Source organism: Nicotiana tabacum, chromosome 2 (assembly GCF_000715075.1).
Source record: "Nicotiana tabacum cultivar K326 chromosome 2, ASM71507v2, whole genome shotgun sequence".
NCBI lineage: Eukaryota > Viridiplantae > Streptophyta > Magnoliopsida > Solanales > Solanaceae > Nicotiana > Nicotiana tabacum.
Genome location: NC_134081.1, coordinates 37,708,715 through 37,726,417, shown reverse-complemented (window position 1 = coordinate 37,726,417; position 17,703 = coordinate 37,708,715).

The following is a 17,703-nucleotide window of genomic DNA, read 5'->3' as shown; positions in this document are numbered from 1 at the left end:
AATCTCTATTTCCGTAGTTAATCCATCGCTAAGTAGCGACGGGAACATATTTGTCGCAAAAATCCGTCACTAAATCGAGTTTTTTTTGTAGTGTAATAATGTTTTGACTTCAAGTCAAGTTCAAACGAAGTCTATTATTCTACAATTTGTGAAATATCTTTATGTGCCTTAGATTTTTAATTGCTCACATGTGTACTACACACCTTGATTTGAATTGTTGTTGTTGGTGATGATGATGTTGATGTTTGAAAGTAAAAAGGTGATCATGAAATACTAAATATGTCCAATGTACCAAGAATAATTTTATAATTATGGCTATTAGTGCCAATGAAATGAAATGACGTGAAAGAAGTATGAAATGCGATGATTGATATAGAAGGTTGATGTCTCGAATAAGACAGCCTAGTCGATCGGGTTGTGATCGGACACCATGCCGCACAAATGGTGGTGATTGTGCTGGAAATTATAATTGAAATGGTGATTGTGGCCGATGTCCCTAATGGGTAGCCTAGCCGATCGGGTCGTGATCGGACTCTGTGTTAAAGATGGCGGTATTGATATTGAAGAGTAATTGTGGTTGATGTCTCTAATCAGATAGCCTAGCCGATCGGGTCGTGATCGGACTCTGTGCTGAGAGTACAGTGGTATTGGTATTGTGAATAATGGTATTGTAAAAAATGGTATATCGATACTAAGAATCTCCCAATGTGAGATATGGAAATTAATTTGAACACTGTCTTGATCCTAAATTGAGGTTTGATGTTGTTTAAGGCTTTCATTGATATTATGATATTCTTGTTTGTATTATTTATCATTCTATTGAGAGGGTATTTTGTCATTCATACTAGTACTATTCTATATGTACTAACGTCCCTTTTGCCGGGGAGCTGCATCTTCAATGGATGCAGGTGGTTTCACAGCATGAGGCATTGACTAGTGATAGAGGTACATCCTCTTCCCAATTGACTTGGTGAGCCCCACTTCATTTCGGGGTCATGTATCTTTTATTCCTCGTGTATTGTGTTTAAGGTATAGCCGGGGCCTTGTTGCCGGCATTATCATAGTACTCTTTTGTATCTATTAGAGGCTCCGTGGATATAGTGTGGGTTGTGTATTGGTGCTGGAAAAGTCAAACTATATCATGTTGTAGTTGTATTGCTTGTTCCATTTGATACTCTAAAAATTATGAAACTTATGGTAAGAAATTGGTATTGCAGACATGATCATCTTATTGTCTAATTAACGAAATGTGTATCCAATTTATTCATAGATGAGTTTGGATAGAAGAAAATCTAATAGGCTCGCTCGGCCGGGTTCACTTGGTTGAGCGCCGGTCGCGCTCCCCGATTTTGGGGCGTGACATTTATAGGGCTTTGTTTGGCTTGCTCGATATTTGATTTGTCTTGTTAAAGGTAAGTAACATATCTAAACTTGGATTTGAGGGTAAATATCCCTGGGAAATATGATATTTGAGATGGGTTGGGGGTGACACACGTGCTAGGTGATGGGCGCGAGTGCGTGCACCGAGGTATTCATGATCCGAGTTGTTCTTAGGTTATTGTATGCCTTGATTTGATATCATGCTTCTTTGATATCATGTTTTATCTATTTATATGACTACACGGGACATTATTCATGCTAGAAATCATGTCTAGACTACATGCTCAATTGTTTGAGACATGATAGGGTTATTTTTGCCATGTTGAGCTATTTGCCTCAGTTGTAGTCACACTGTACAGTCATGATAGTCACGTCTGCATGCTGTATCTCTGCCTCTGTGCACTTTTGATTTGTTGTCTCACATGTTATTGGTGTCCTTGTACGTGAAACGAGTTTGAGCTGTATTGAGCCATATTGTGATATTCCGTGTTATATTATTAGATTGTGTTTCTATCATGATGTCTGTATATTGAGACTTGAGAGGATCAATGACCGATGTGGGCCATAGAGCCGTATTGATAAGAATATATGGATCGGGTTTCACGCCTTAGCAGTTATATTGATGTTGAGGTGACGCATATGCTAGGCCCTACATTGGGCTAAGTTGTACTATTTTAAGGATACGCGTGCACCAAGCCCCACTATTAGGACTATATAATTATGATTAGCGCTTGGGTAGGATCCGTCCCTCCTGAGTCTTACATGCCAGCAATGGGCGCATACACGGTCTTTTATACATGTGCTCGATGATGGGCAATTATTTCAGGCACCCGTACAGTGCTAAGTGCTATTATTTGAGTGATCCATAATGATACTGTTGATTTGACTTATATTTATTGTGTGTGATCAAGTGGGGCATTTGATCCAGGCACCTAGAGTGTGATAAAATTGTGTGAACTTAATGATTTCACTATGAGACTGATTTCTTGACATGTACATTTTACATGTAGGAATAGAGACATACCTTCCTCATGCTAGACAGTGATATGACATTTGATTACTTGACATGTATATTCGACATGTAGCCATAGAGATATACCTTCCTCGTGCTATGCGGTGATACGATATTTGATAACTTGACATGTATATTTGACATGTAGGCATATAGATGTATTTTCCTCATGCTAACTAATAAATGAAAGTCTTATCTGATGTTGTAATTAGGAAAAAGAAGAATTCTCTTGATAAAATCATGTTTAATTGATTTCAGTGGTAAGATTTAGACTTGGACTATTATACTTTAAAAGCATGTCTACTTTCCCGTATCTGTGAACGAGCTGAGCATTACATCTCTTGGGTTATATACCTTTATTGTCTTCACTATACTATTATGAATTGTTATTGGCTATTGGTGATGGACACTGACCTTCTTCCGAGCTTGATGGAAGTCTATGATCTTGTGTTTTAGTCACTTCTTGCACTCTAATTTACTGCACTTTACTTGTGTTTGAGCTTTAATTGATAGTATTTTGCACTTATTGTGTGCTTTATGCCTTGTAGGAGTGATTCTGGGCTATGTAGATGTTTTGGAACTAATTCGAGCTATTTATAGCTTTGAAGTCTGAGTAAAAGCCCAAAAGATTAAGCCGGGATCATGTTCGGGGGTCTAGGATCACATCTGGACGTCAAAAATCAAGGAAGAAGCAACAACTGAAGAAATGCACTAGTGCGATGCGCGGGGCGATGCATAGTGCGGCGCATTAGGGTAAATTTATGTTATAATATTGACAAAGTTCTGAGGATGGTTTTCTGAAGTCTGATAGAAAAATACACTAATGCTAGGCATAGTGCGTAGCATTAGTACAAAATTTTGTCAGACACACTAAGTTCAGAGAGTTTACGATCGTGAAAATTGCACTAATACGACGCACTAGGTGTAGCATAGTGCGACGCATGAAAAGCATTAAGTTTGCAAATTTTCCTATTTCCATTTGGAAAGGGAGATTTCATCTAGGCCCGACCCTACTTTGTATAAATTCATGGAAAAATGTTATTTTCTGGACTTCTGACACATATTCGACTTAAGGAGGCTAAGGAGGAGTTGGAAGAACACAAGAACAAGGATTTCATCATTCCTTCCTCACTCAAGATCCGAGTTTGGATCGAATTTATGTTTTCCTATATTTTAATTATATTTGTGATGAATTGCTCCATATCTATGGGGTAGTTCTCTTTAGGGTTTGATGGATTTGGTGTATTGATGATTGTTTGTGGATTATAACTCTAGTTTTATGTATTGAAGCATTTTTTGGATGATTTAATTGTTGTATCTATGTTCACTAGTTCATGTAATCTAGAGAGGCGTAACTTGTGATATCTTTTCATTATCTTGTTGGTTGAGTTCATTAATTCTTCTTAGTAATTAAAAGAGGCAAGGTGAATTATTGATTAAGCCTAGTTAGGAGAATAATCGAGAGAGGTGCTCCTAAAGACCAATCTACTACGCGTTCTTGCATATCTTCATGTACTTAAATTTGTTCATCTTGTGAGGTTAAGACTTAATCGAGAGAGGAGTGTTTTCTGAACGTTTGAACTAATAATTGAGTGAATTCGAGAGACTCACTTAATATTAGAAGTGAATTACCTAGAGTTTGATCCCAAACAATTATCTTGCACCTTTCCTATCAATCCCTATTTTCTCCCACTGATAACTTCCTTGCTTACTTTTGTTGCGATAGTCATTAGTCAATAACTTTAGATTCTTAGTTAACTTTAGTTAGTAATCATATAAATCTCAATTGTTGATTCTCCTGGATAGCAATCAAACTAGAAACTAAGAAAATACTGTTTAACTCCAATCCATGTGGATACGATATTATACTATACTATCTTTGACTAGCGAACATAATGTAAGTGTGTGTTTTGAGCTAGTCAGAGCTCGTCATTGCTTTCAACCTGAGGTTAGGTTTGTTACTTATTGAGTACATAAGGTCGGTTGTACTCATACTACACTTCTGCACTTTGCGTGCAGATCTTGGAGCTGATGATGTTGCGTATGGCAGGAGCTGGCATTGAATATGTACCTACATTCCGGTGATAGCTACCATTTTTCCTTGGTAGATTTAGATTTTTGAAATTTGGTTTATGTATATTTCGAACAGATGGTGTATTTATTTCGTACCAACTTTTTAAATTCTAATTCTTAGAAGCTCATGACTTGTATTTACTCATTTACTCTTATTATTCTCATATGATTTGTGTTGAATGTTACTTGGCTTACCTAGCGTGTTGGGTTAGGTGCCATCACGACTAGTTGGATTTTGTGTCGTCATAAGTTGATATCAGAGCTCTATGTTCATAGGTTCTACGAGTCATGAGCAAATCTCTAGTAGAGTCTTGTGGATCAGTATGATGACATCCATACCTATCTTTGAGAGGCTACATGGCATGTAGGAAAATTTTCCATCTTTCTTTCCTTATTGTGCGACATTAATTCAGCTTGAAGTGTATTTCTTTGAACTCTTCCCATTAACTCGTATGTGATATTGAGCACTCGGTATCAGTTGTGCACTAATGGCTTATGATGTCATGGATGAGGTGCGAGATGTGTTCTCTATGTTGTGGTGTTCGGCTAGTCTGGAGGAAATGAGGGTAGGTTTAGACCACAGCATGGACTCAGTGGTTTCAGTTGTGTGAGTATGTACTTTTGGACTCATATATCCGGTAGTATCCTTAAGGGAGAGATTGGTGGCTTGATGAGTGGTTGGATAGATATATGATGAGTATGATATGGCTACGGGATGTGTTCAGTAGCTTGGATGTGATAAGAAGAGTTTGCTTGGGATGTAAAAACGACTATTGGGTGCTTCATTTCTATCTTGATGTGTTGTACAGTCTCGATTTATGAGTGAGTAGAGGGATCTTTCATGTTTATCATGTGTGGGATGAAGTAGACTCTTATGTCTCATTGGCGAGTTTAGACTCGGGAAGATTAAGTGATCGCATAGTGATTATGACCGTGATGGGGTCATAGAGGGGTGCCAGTTGAGGATAAGCAGGTGGGTTATCTTCTGCAGGATGTTCTGCGATTGTGTGATCCCTATAATGTTTCAGGGGAGAGTTTTTCTTCTACCAGTGGGTTATATGTGTTGCAATTGGGTTTGGATCGCTTGAGGAGGTTGGCTCGAGTATCACAAGAATGAATGTGCGTTTAGCAAAAGATTTGAGGTATTTTATGATTAGTGCTACATGAGTTCAAGAAGTATTTTGTTCAATTGCAGTGCGAGATTATGGCAGTAATGGAGTAAGGGTATTGTGGGTTATTGGATGTTGTGATATATGGCTTCAAGCCAAGCACGGGAGGCTACTATCGATGATCAGATTGCATGGCCATGTGTTACGTTAGTTTTGGTCTGAGGCATACTTGTAGATCAGTTATGACTTGAAGAGGTTGATTTCCAGAATGACTCGAGTAATGAAGTTTCTGGGTGCATGATGTATTACACTTTATGGACACGGAAACCTTGAAATGATTTGGGTTTGTTATTTGTTATGAATGTAATGTACTAAGAAAAATGAGTCACTCGGTTGCGTTAAGGTGGGGTTACTTCTTTAGGGTGTTTGTGTGCTAATAGAGCACATATCGTTCGACTTGTTTGGGTGGTGTATTTGAGATTAGAATAGGGTGGATGACTCTCAAGAAGGTTCTAATGGGTTCAATATTTATATATGTCATTTGAGTAATTTCCATATTTGTAAATGGATAAGATATGAGATTTAAATTGGATGGTGTCGAGACTCACGGTATTTCTGTATCATTATGGATTCTACGTTTTAGCATCAGAGAGGTTAAGGAAACATCGTCAGATTCACATAAGGTCTCTTTAGAGTGGGTATCTCGGATGCGGTATTTTTGGGTACCTACGAGGGTATACAATGGCTTATGGTCTTTAGAACGATGAGGTTTCATGCTAGGATATCTTGTAGCGAGCTTTAGGTTAAGGATTATATCATACTGGCAAAGAGAAGTGTTAACTTGAAGGCAATTTGGAAGGAACTCAGACAAATAGGAGGAAATCAGACAAATAGGACAACTTGGTAGTAGATTGGATCAACATGGTAACAAATATGATTGGTTCTATTTGTTCTTATGATGCGGCAAGACCTTATTGATGTTTTGTGGAAATACTCTTGGGTTTGGTAACCTGCGTGACTTGTTTGAGTTAGAGGGATTCAATTCTGATGAATTTTGTGTTGTGCTAATGGGTTTTGAAGAGTTCTCTATGATTTTGACCATGGCTTGGGGTATAAGCTTTCTACAGGCATCATGAGTGTGTTGCACGTTGTGTTCTTTTCGTGGATGGGGTTAGGTGGAAGTTCTTGGCTGATGGAATATGTATTCTATTGGTGATTTAGAAACGATAATGGGATTATCGTGTTTTTTCATATGATGGCATGATAGATCTGGTGCGACGTGTGGGATTGAGATTTACATGTACAAGATTGCGGTCAGTTTCAAAGGGAAGGTCATGAGTTCTCCACAGCACAGACAATTTCAGATGTTTAGAAAATGTTGGTACTATTTGGTATCACCTGAGATGAGTGTGCATTTCATAAAGGTGCATTGTGTTTTTACTTGCGGATGCTGGACTGGAATTATGGTAATCGCATGGTTGATCGACTGTTGATGTTTAGATTTTTCTATGTAGCATAGACGAATTATGGAAGTATTTCTTATGAGATAATTTTGCATGAGATATGTGTCAGTCATTTGGGTGGTCGAGTCACCATCAGATAGAGAGATTTTTGTATTCTTGTGATTTGGAGACTAGGAGTCTCATAGGTGGACTATTCCTTGGTTGTAGACTGTGAAGATATGGCCAGAGTTAATCAGCTGATGGCATGTGCTATGGATAGGTTTCAGTAGATCTTTGGGAAGGTTACCTACTCATTTTGGGAGGATAGAGATTGATTTGGAGACCATTGGAAAGCCTAATAGAATGTGTATTCAACATTGACTTTGATTTGTTTGCTCAACACAACTATTGTTGAAGGGTGTGTCATCGGTTATAGTTGATCTTATTCGTGTCGTATTTGTTCCATGAGTTACTCTTCTATGCTACGATGGGTTGCGAGACTGTTAACTATGTAAATATGATACAGTTTTGTTTGGGCCTTGTAGCGAAATTCAAGCAAGATGGATTTTGGGTTGTTGAATGGGGTATTGCGCCTTGGTTATAGTTTTCCTATTTGTGGTATATTGTTATATCCGTTTCTCCATGGTTATCATCATGCACATCATGTATTTGTTGTTCATATGCAAATGGTTGTTGATTATGAGCATCATGGTTCGAGGTATTTCATATGGACCGGTATTTGGATTGGGTCGTGCATCGCTGCAAAGTTATATTGGGATATGATCCTTTGTGTTTATCTTATATGGTTTGGTTCTCCTTTGTGTGATGGGTTCATAGCAGTGCACTTGTGGTGGTATATGTTGAGCTTGCAGAACGGTTCTCTCATTTGATTTTCTTTCCATTTTTGGGTACATTTGAAATGTTGCATGTTTGGTGCACGAATTGCACATTATGTGGCTATAGATGGTATTGGCATGGCATGGCGGTTAAAACGATTGTACTGGATAAGGTGAGGTTAATGAACCTAGAATGAGTGCTATCGAATTTGATTAAGGTATGTTTGGAGGAATAACGCTTCTACTCATCTTAAAATTTGGTAATGATTCTTATCGGGCGAGAAAGCTCTACAACATGCTGATATGATGAGTGGTTATGAGTTTTTATGTGTTTCTGTCACGCCCCAAACTCGGGGAGCGCGACCGGCGCTCAACCGAGAGAACCCGGCCGAGCAAGCCTATTAGACTTCCTTCCACCCAAACTCATCCATGAATAAAGAGGAGATGTACTCCATTAATCAATCAGTGCAAAGATTTTATTAACAACTTACTTTTCATTCCCATTAGCAGTTTCATTCATAATTTCCAAAACATTACGAGTTTATAGAATTAATGAAAAACATGATTTCCAAGTATCAACATTTCTAGTTCAATTCCCAACATCGACCATAACCCACAACCTGTCTACGGAACCTCTAAGTACAATAGAAGAGTAATATGGAAATGCCAGCAACAAGGCCCCGGTTATACCTCAAAACACAGTACATGAGAAACAAATACATGACTCCAAAATGAAGTGGGGCTCACCAAATCAGCTGAAAAGAGTGTAATGCTATCACTGATCAATGACACCTGCTGTAGAACCACCTGCATCCATTAAAGATGCAGCGCCCCCGGCAAAAAGGACGTTAGTACTGTCAAATAGCACTAGTATGTATAGCTAAAAATCCTCTTTAAAAATAGAATGCCCATATAAGGAAAGGCAACACATAGAAACAGCAAGTCAAAATCCACAATATCCAAATACTCAGTTAAACATAATAATTTTCAAAATAAGAACTTCATATACAATTTTGGTTGGGAGATCATTAGCACCGATATACTACCGTCTTGGTTAGCACAGAGTCCGATCACGCCCGATCGGCTAGGCCATCTCCCCACGAGCAATGTGGTTTGACATGTGATGCGAAAGAAAGTTGTTACCAAGAGTAGTACCACTATATGCGCAATATGGCGTCTGATCTCCACCCGAGCAGCTAGACCGCCTGCGGGTTGACTTTTCCAATCCACAAAGATTCCAGTTTCATCCCAATTAAGGGGAATAATATTACAATCCACCCCTACACCGGTACGTGTAGTTTCAGGTGTGGGCCTTATGACCCACCCTTCCTCGGTTTTGCTAATGATGCTCCCAAAAATATTTTTGATTTGATTTGCAAACAGAAATATCATAAATACAATTGTACTCACCTCAACATCTTTCACAATGTATAAATTCTCATTAGTATTCCCAGCCATTCACAACGATAATATTTCCTTGGCTCATTAGGCCATTCACAAGATTCTTTATTCCTGGCACGATGGCCGTATTTCATATTCCACACTTTCACCTCTTTCAATTTCAAAGATCACCGTCAAGTATCAGCATATATGATATCTTAGAAATCATATACTTCAAATCCATTTGAAATGAAAACTTCAAACACAAATGGTTTCTTCCCAAAGAATGAGGCATACCATCCAACAATAGAAACACACATGAAAATCATAAACAATCAATACACCATTTATTCTTACAATGCTCTTCCCTAGCAATGACAATGTATCAGTTCAACATATGAGTATATAGAACTCGAATCACACTAGATATATTTATAAAGCAAAGCATTAGTTAAAGCAACCACTAATGGGCATGAATTGAGTACAAAAGCTTTTAGGTAATTCTATCTTCGAAGTCATTTTTAAACAATTGAGTCGAGGCTCATTTCATATCCTTTATCACATCTTCTCAAATCATTTACACTACTAAACAGAATCATAACTTAAATTCTTGGCACGTTGGCCACACTCTATATTCCCAATTAACTTATTTAACTCCCAACCATCTTTATAGATTATCAACAATAAGACATTTCCAAATCAAGCCTTTAGGTACACATATGAGCAATTAAGAGTCTTAAGAATATTGAGATTTTCTCACACAATTTGGCATACTATCTTTCATTGAAACACGACTCAAAGACATAACCTTTTAATACGCAACCCATACTTTGAAACTTATGGAAACATTATGGAATTCAATTCCAAGAGAGAAAGTTTAGCCAACATACCTTAATCGAGCCTCCTTAACTCTAGAATAATCCGAAATTCTTAGCAATCCCGATCTATTTTGAGACATAACAAAATTGAACCATAATTAGGAATATATTCATGGTCTCAGCTCATTTGAGCATTTTATTAAACACTAGGTGTGTAAATTTGACCACAAGGTTCTTCTACAAGATTTTCTTCACTCCACAACCCAATCCTTACTTATTTCAACTCAATAATCTTCCCACAATTCTTATTGGTACATGTATGTATAAATAATAATCTCATACCCATGAATCATACTTCTAATCAACCATCTTCTACCCAAATTCGAAATTGAAAACTAGGGTATGGAACCTTACCTCTTAGATAAAGAACTTGTGGGTTTTCCTTGTTAATCTTCCAAGATTTGAGCAAGACTTGATGAATAATTAGCCTAGGGTTTCCTATCTCTCTAAAACACTCTCCCTTCTCTCTAAAACATCAGAATTTTTGCTCAAAAATGACCCTTCGCGTGTATTTAACGAAGTAGGGTCGGGTTGTAAGAACCCAAAAATGGAGCTCCGAAATAGGTTCTGCGACCGCATATGCGACCGCATAAAGGATATGCGGACCGCATAAAGGATATGCGGACCGCATATCGGTTGCATAATTACAGACCAAAATGATCAAAAATCTGTCAGCGTATGCGATCACTATGCGGTCTGCATAACTGTTATGCGATCGCATAATGCACCACATAACAGTTATGCGGTCGCATAGTCGACCGCATAATTGCCCCCAGACTGGCCCTTCTCCTGCTCACTTCTACGGCCATTATGCGGCCCGGAGAGTGGCTCTGCGGTCGCATAATGGACTGCAGAAATGTATTTTTCCGCCAAAAATTTTTCTTTACTTTTCGATACATTGTTCAACCCAAAAAGTCCGAACCGCGAAGATTTTATACCATCCTCAAACACGTAAGCCTACTCCGGCACCACGAAACCTTGAATTAACTTGCAAAATTTATGGGGCTTTACACTGAAATACTTCAACATTTTTCGGGGTGTTACATTCTCCCCCGCTTAGGATCATTCGTTCTCGTAGGAGGGTCAAAATCCGTCATTAGCATTAAATGTGGTTCATCTATTGGTGGTAGCATTCAATCCGTCATTAGCATTCAATGTCCGAATTTTGATTTGGAGGTCCATAGGTCGTTTTGTCTTGAATTAGCGAGAGTTGGAAAGTTAAGAAGTTTCATCGAGAGTTGACTTTGGTGTCACCGGTCTCGTATTTTGGTTCTGGGAGTTGGAATAGGTCAGTTGTGTCGTTTATGACTAGTGTATAAAATTTGAGGTCAATCGGAGTTGGTTTGGTATGTTTGGGCATTAGTTTTAGAAGTTGGAAGTTCATTAGTTCATTAGGCTTGAAATGGAATGTGATTCGTGATTTGGATGTTGTTGATGTGATTTGAGACTTCAAGTAAGTTTGCATTGTGTTTTAGGACATGTTGGTATGTTTGGATGGGATCTTGGGGACCTCGGATGTGTTTCGGGTGAGTCTTGAGCAAGTTTGAGCATTTCGGCACTTTGATGATATTCTGGAGCAGTTGAAGTGCGAAGGGCACTTTTTTGAAGTGCTGAGGCAAAGCCTCATGTGCGGCTGCAGTAGGGGAATTTTGCAGGTTTGTTGGTCTGATTTCGGAAGTTCAAATCTCTCAATCTATGAGGAATTTAGTAATGATCTAAAAATGAAGGTTGTAGTCCTTTGAGTCCAGTTTTCAGAAAATCAAACTGTTTGTCATTTGGACAGTTGTACATAAAGTTATGGGAGATTTATTGAATACTGGTAGTGCATTTACTGTCGGAGTGCAGCCGCATAATTTGGATCGCGGCCGCAGAACTTGGAAGTGCGGACCAGAAAAAAATATGAGGTCAGCACTGTGAGAGATCAGATATGGTACTATATAAATGGGACTTTGGACTTTTATTTCATTCTTCATCACTTTAGAGACTTGGGAGCTCGAGTTTGAAGACTTTCAACCTACACCTTCATCTACAAAGCTTGGGCTAAGTGATTCTAACATATATCTATGAGATATACATGGATCCATCACTAGATTTAACATAAAAACATGGGAATTAACAAGAGAAATTGGGGGTTTTGTCTAAATTTTTCTAAAGTGAATAGTTGCATTTTGAACGTTGATTCAGAGTTGGAATTGGATGATTTTGGTATGGTTGGACTCGTTATTGAATGGGTGTTCGGATTTTGTAAGTTTGATCGGGTTTCGAGGCATGGGTCCAGGATTGACTTTTGGGTTGACTTTTTGACTTTGGTTAATGAACTTATCTTTATCGCATGGAATTGATTCCTATAGCTTGTATTGATTGTATTAAGTTATTTGTAGCTAGATTCGAGTTGTTTAGCGGCCGATTCGCGAGGCAATCGCTTTTTGGAGTTGTGATTTGTGCGGTTTGAGGTGAGTAGTACTTCTAAAGTTTGTTATGAGGGTATGAATCCCTGAAATACGTGTTATGTGGTTGGTATTGAGGTGACACATATGTTAGGTGACGGGCGTGTGAGCATGCACCGTGGTAATTGTGACTCGTTTATTTCTGTGGTACCGTGTAGTTATCAAACCTTATTGCGATTCATATAATTCCTACGTGTTAGAGTAATTGAGCTGCAACCTATGTTAGAATTATGTTTAGGCTATATGCTCATTCTGTTGGGACCCACTGAGGTCATTCCTGCTGTTGAATTATTTGCTTAAATTGCAATTATGTACGCAGTCAGATACATCATGTCACGCCCCGAATGTCACCGACACTTCCAAATAGGTTTGCTAAATTCTAATACTTCTAGTTCATTACCCAACATTGAACACCACCCACAACATGTCTACGGAGCCTCTAAGTATAACAAAAGAGTAATATGGAAGTGCCGGCGACAAAGCCCTGGCTATACCTCAAAACAGAATGTACAACGTCAAGTGGCATAAGGCCCGGAACAGAATAGGGCTCACCATAACTTGTTGAGTGAAGAGTAACTACTAGCGAGGATGAAAGCTACCCGCTGATGAACCACCTGCATCGATTTAAAGATGTAGCGCCCCCGGCAAAAGGGACGTTAGTACATATGGAAGAGGACTAGTATGTAAAGCTAAATATCCTCCCATGAAATAAAATGCCAATATAAGAAGGGAATAATCATAAAAACAGCAAGTAACAACCAATGATATCCAAATGCCAAGTTAAAACTTAACAATTTTCAAAATAGGAAATTAACATTTTTGGTTGGGAGATTATTAGCATCCGATCTTCACACCTTACACAAGGCATGGAGTCCGATAACCAGCTTAATCGGCTGAGCCATCTTTCCATGAATCAATGTGGAATGACATCGTGGTACGAAATAAAAGGTGATACCAAGAGTAGGAACCACCATGCGCGTGACATGGCGTCCGATCTCCACCCGATCGGCTAGGCCATCTCCCCACATATACCATGTGAGTTGACTTCCAATTCACAGCTAATATCAATCTCATCCCAATTAAGGAGAATAATCTCACCACATCAATCTCATCCCAATCATGGGGAATATCTCAATCTACTCCTACACTGGCACGTGTAGTTTCGGGTATGGGCCATTACAACCCACCATTCCTCGGCTCGCTAATGATACTCCCAAAAATATTTTGTTTTGCAAACAAAGGAAATAGAAATACAAACACATTCACCTCATAACCATTCACACCATATATCTCTTCATTAGTACTTTCAACCACTCACAACATCATTATTCCATTGGCTCTCTTGGTCATACATATGATTCTTCATTCATGGCTTCATGGTACGATAGTCGTCTCTCATATTCAACACATTTATTTCTTTACTTTCAAGGATCATCATCATAAACATTAACATATAGAATATTATGAAAATCACAACTTTAGATTCATTAGTAATGAAGGCTTTAAACACAATGGGTTTCTTTCCAAAGAATGGAGCAAAATGACTGGCAATCGAAGAATAAGTAGAATCATAAACGAGTAATGCACCATTTATTTTTGAAACACTTTTCCCAAAGGGCAATACACGGTCTCAACTCATGAGTATGTAAGAACTCAAAACATATTGGAAATACGTACAAAGTAGAGCATGGTGATTTACGGTTGAAACATAGGTTCGGGTGATATGCATCAATAACAACAACCAAGCCATATGCATCAGTAACAACAAACATATTTGAACAATTTCCCCCTAATGGAAGCATAATATGATAAGGAAAGTTTAAACATGACTTGAGTACATAAATGTTTAAGCAATTCTAATTTCCGAATCAATTTGGAACAATTGAGTTAAGGCTCATTTCATAATCTTTCACACCTCATTTCATTTCATTGGCATTATTAACCACAAGTACAATTTCCATTCTTGGCACGGTGGCCACACTTTATATCTCATACTCACTTCTTTCACTTTCAAGCATCTTTGTAGATTATCAACAAGAAGAGCATTTGAAATTAAGACCTTGAGTATATACATGAGCAATAGGAGTCTTAGGCGCATTTAGTTTTCTTTCTATCTTAAGCATAATAGACTTTCATTTGAAACACGAATCGAAGTTATTACATTTTAATACATAGACCATCCTTGAACACATTCTCGTAAGAGATCATGATAAGATAGCAGCAATTGGAACACATTTTGAGCATATACATCTTTCACACAACACTTACTTGGGATAATCAAATCTATTAGGAACAACTCCGAACAGGGATATCAGGAACCTGGGCCAACCATACTTGAAACTTACGGGAACATTATGAAATTCGATTCTAGAGAGAAGTTCAACCAACATACCTTTCTTGAGCTTTCCTTAGATTACTACAACGCCCAAATTCTCCTAGCAATATCAATCTATAGGAAGATAGTGAAAATCAGATAATAATTAGAAGGATTCTCATGATATAACTCTCTTGGGAATTTCGTCAAACACCTACTCTGCAAAATCGAATGCAAAGTTCTACAATGGTAATCCCTTCCTCCCTCAATCAATTTCAATAAGAAACTACCCGAAATAGTTCAACAACCTCACATACTGCTTCCTATTGTCACATGCATGGCCTATCTCCAACCGCACAACATACTTAGACCCATAACATCTTGCATGAAAACTTAGGAGAAGGACTTACCTGGATAGATGATGGTTTAGTGAAAGGTATCCTTGATTCTTGAAGATTGGGGCAAGAATGGATAAGTAGAATTGCTATGTCTTCTCCCTCTCTCTCTAAGATACTCTCACTTCTCTCTAAAACATCAGATTTTTGCCTTCAAAATGAGCCCCAAAGGCTTTTAATCAAAATGGGGTCAGGTTATAAAAATAGAAAATAAACCCTCCGAACTCAACTATATGGTCGCAAAAATGGCCTGCAACACGATCGCAAAATTTGGGTTGGTCTGGAAAAGTCTACGATAGGTATGCAGTCCGGAGACTAGTTATGTGTCCAGAAAATGGATCGTAGAATCACCGTCCAAAATGCTTCATGCTAAATCTGCGACGGAAGTGCAGACCGCGAAACATATATGCGATTACATAATGGATCGCAAAATGACCTTCAAAATTCAATAATTTTTCTGCTCAACTCCGCGATGGTTATGTGTCCCGTGGAAAGGTTTCGCGGTTGCGAACTTGATCGCAGAATCGCCTCCTTCTGCAAAAAATTCCACCAACTCTTCAGTGCATCCTTCAACCCAAAAGGTTTGTACACCTTCGTACACATTAGTCTACCTCGGCACCACAAAACCTTAAATTGCTTGGCAAAAATTTTACGGGGCTATACATCCTCCCCCGCTTAGGATCATTCGTCCTCGAATGAGGAGTAGAGTCCGCCTAAAACACCCAACATAACTCATCTTTTTTTCACACATCTCAAGCCCCCAACTTTCGACTAACTCTCAAATGTTTCAGAAATGTTGCCAGATTTTCCCCTATAATTGGGCCTATCCATTTGTCAGAGAAATACCAAAACCACTCCTAACAACATATACTCAACTCGTCAAAGCATCATAATATATATAAAAAACACTAATCTCAGCATTAGAGGCATTATATTATCAAAAGTGGTATCTGGACATGAACTGCACATATTTAAATCATAACACATAGAAAGTACCTTTCGAATCGCAACCATTTGGCTATACACACAAGTGAGAATATTTCTTTTCACAACACCCTCGGCCTTCGAGGTGACCTCCTCGACTCACAGACTTCGCCATAGCACTTTAATGGAGCCTATCTCAACTTTCGGACTGGTCTAACAAGGATGACAATGAGGTACCTCTCATAAGCCAATTATCCATTAACTTCACCTTCAATAGCTTCCACCGGAATGATAGACAAAGGATTTCCAACTACCTTCTTGGACATAGACACATGACCGGTTGCATGGAGGACAACGATGGGGGATGTCATACTAGTAGTTCGACCTATTTCCTTCAAGATTCCATAAGGCCCAATGTGAACTACACCTACTTTACCTTCATTAACAATTCACATAATATCTTCATGGGGAAAATCTTGAAAATAACCCCTTCACTTTCTTAAACTCTAAATCTCTATGTCGAACACCCAAATTAAACTTTTGGCGACCTTCAACAATTATTCTATGATGTGCTAGAATGAATATGACCATAGAGTTTCCTACCCAATATGTTTGATCATGGAATGATGATTCTTCTTTGACATGTTTGAACCTACAACTCTCAATAGATCTACTCCAAATAGGAACAACAAGGTTTGAGATTAAGCTGGAATTGTTCAGGAATACATCAATGTGGTGAGCAGGTGCATTTCAGGAAGTTATACCCTAAGATAAATGAAAGTTACTACCAATAACATTGACATGGTTAATCATTGTTATGAAATCATTGATTCGACAAATGAGGCATAGAGTTAACTAGTACACATTGATAAATTGGTAACCATGTACATGATCTCGAGATGTAAAACAAGTAAGTCATTTTAGACATGTGATATATGGGAGGCATGAACGGGAGGATAAATACGTCAACATCGGTTATTCTTGGAAGATGATGAGTTATGAAAGGGATATTAGCAATTGTTTTATTCCATATGTGTCTTATTCGGCACTAGTAAGTCTTAAGGAGAAATAGCGAAGTACGTGACACTAGTTGCCTTCTTAAGTGTAGGGAAAATTGGTTTAACACGAAATGAGAAGATTCTTGCACCATGAATGTGATAGAGGTTTAAAAATACACGAAGTTGCGTTACGCTCTTAACAGTATTTGACCCAACGAGGCTACGCCCCAAACCCACGAGGTTGATGTTGGGAGATCACCCTGTAAATCCAAGTATATTTGGATAAAAGCTCATTTACATTTGACCTAATGTTTAGCACATCTATGAATGTAACTTGTGATGACCTTTGCGAACTTTTGTTCCACAACTCGCTTGACTTCAAAATATAATACACGACTATCATACGACTAAAATAACTCATAACATAACCTCTTTATAATGTTAAGAACCCTAGTCTCATCCCAAAGTGCATGTTATAATATTCCAAACTTATTGACTTTCGACAAAACGTATTT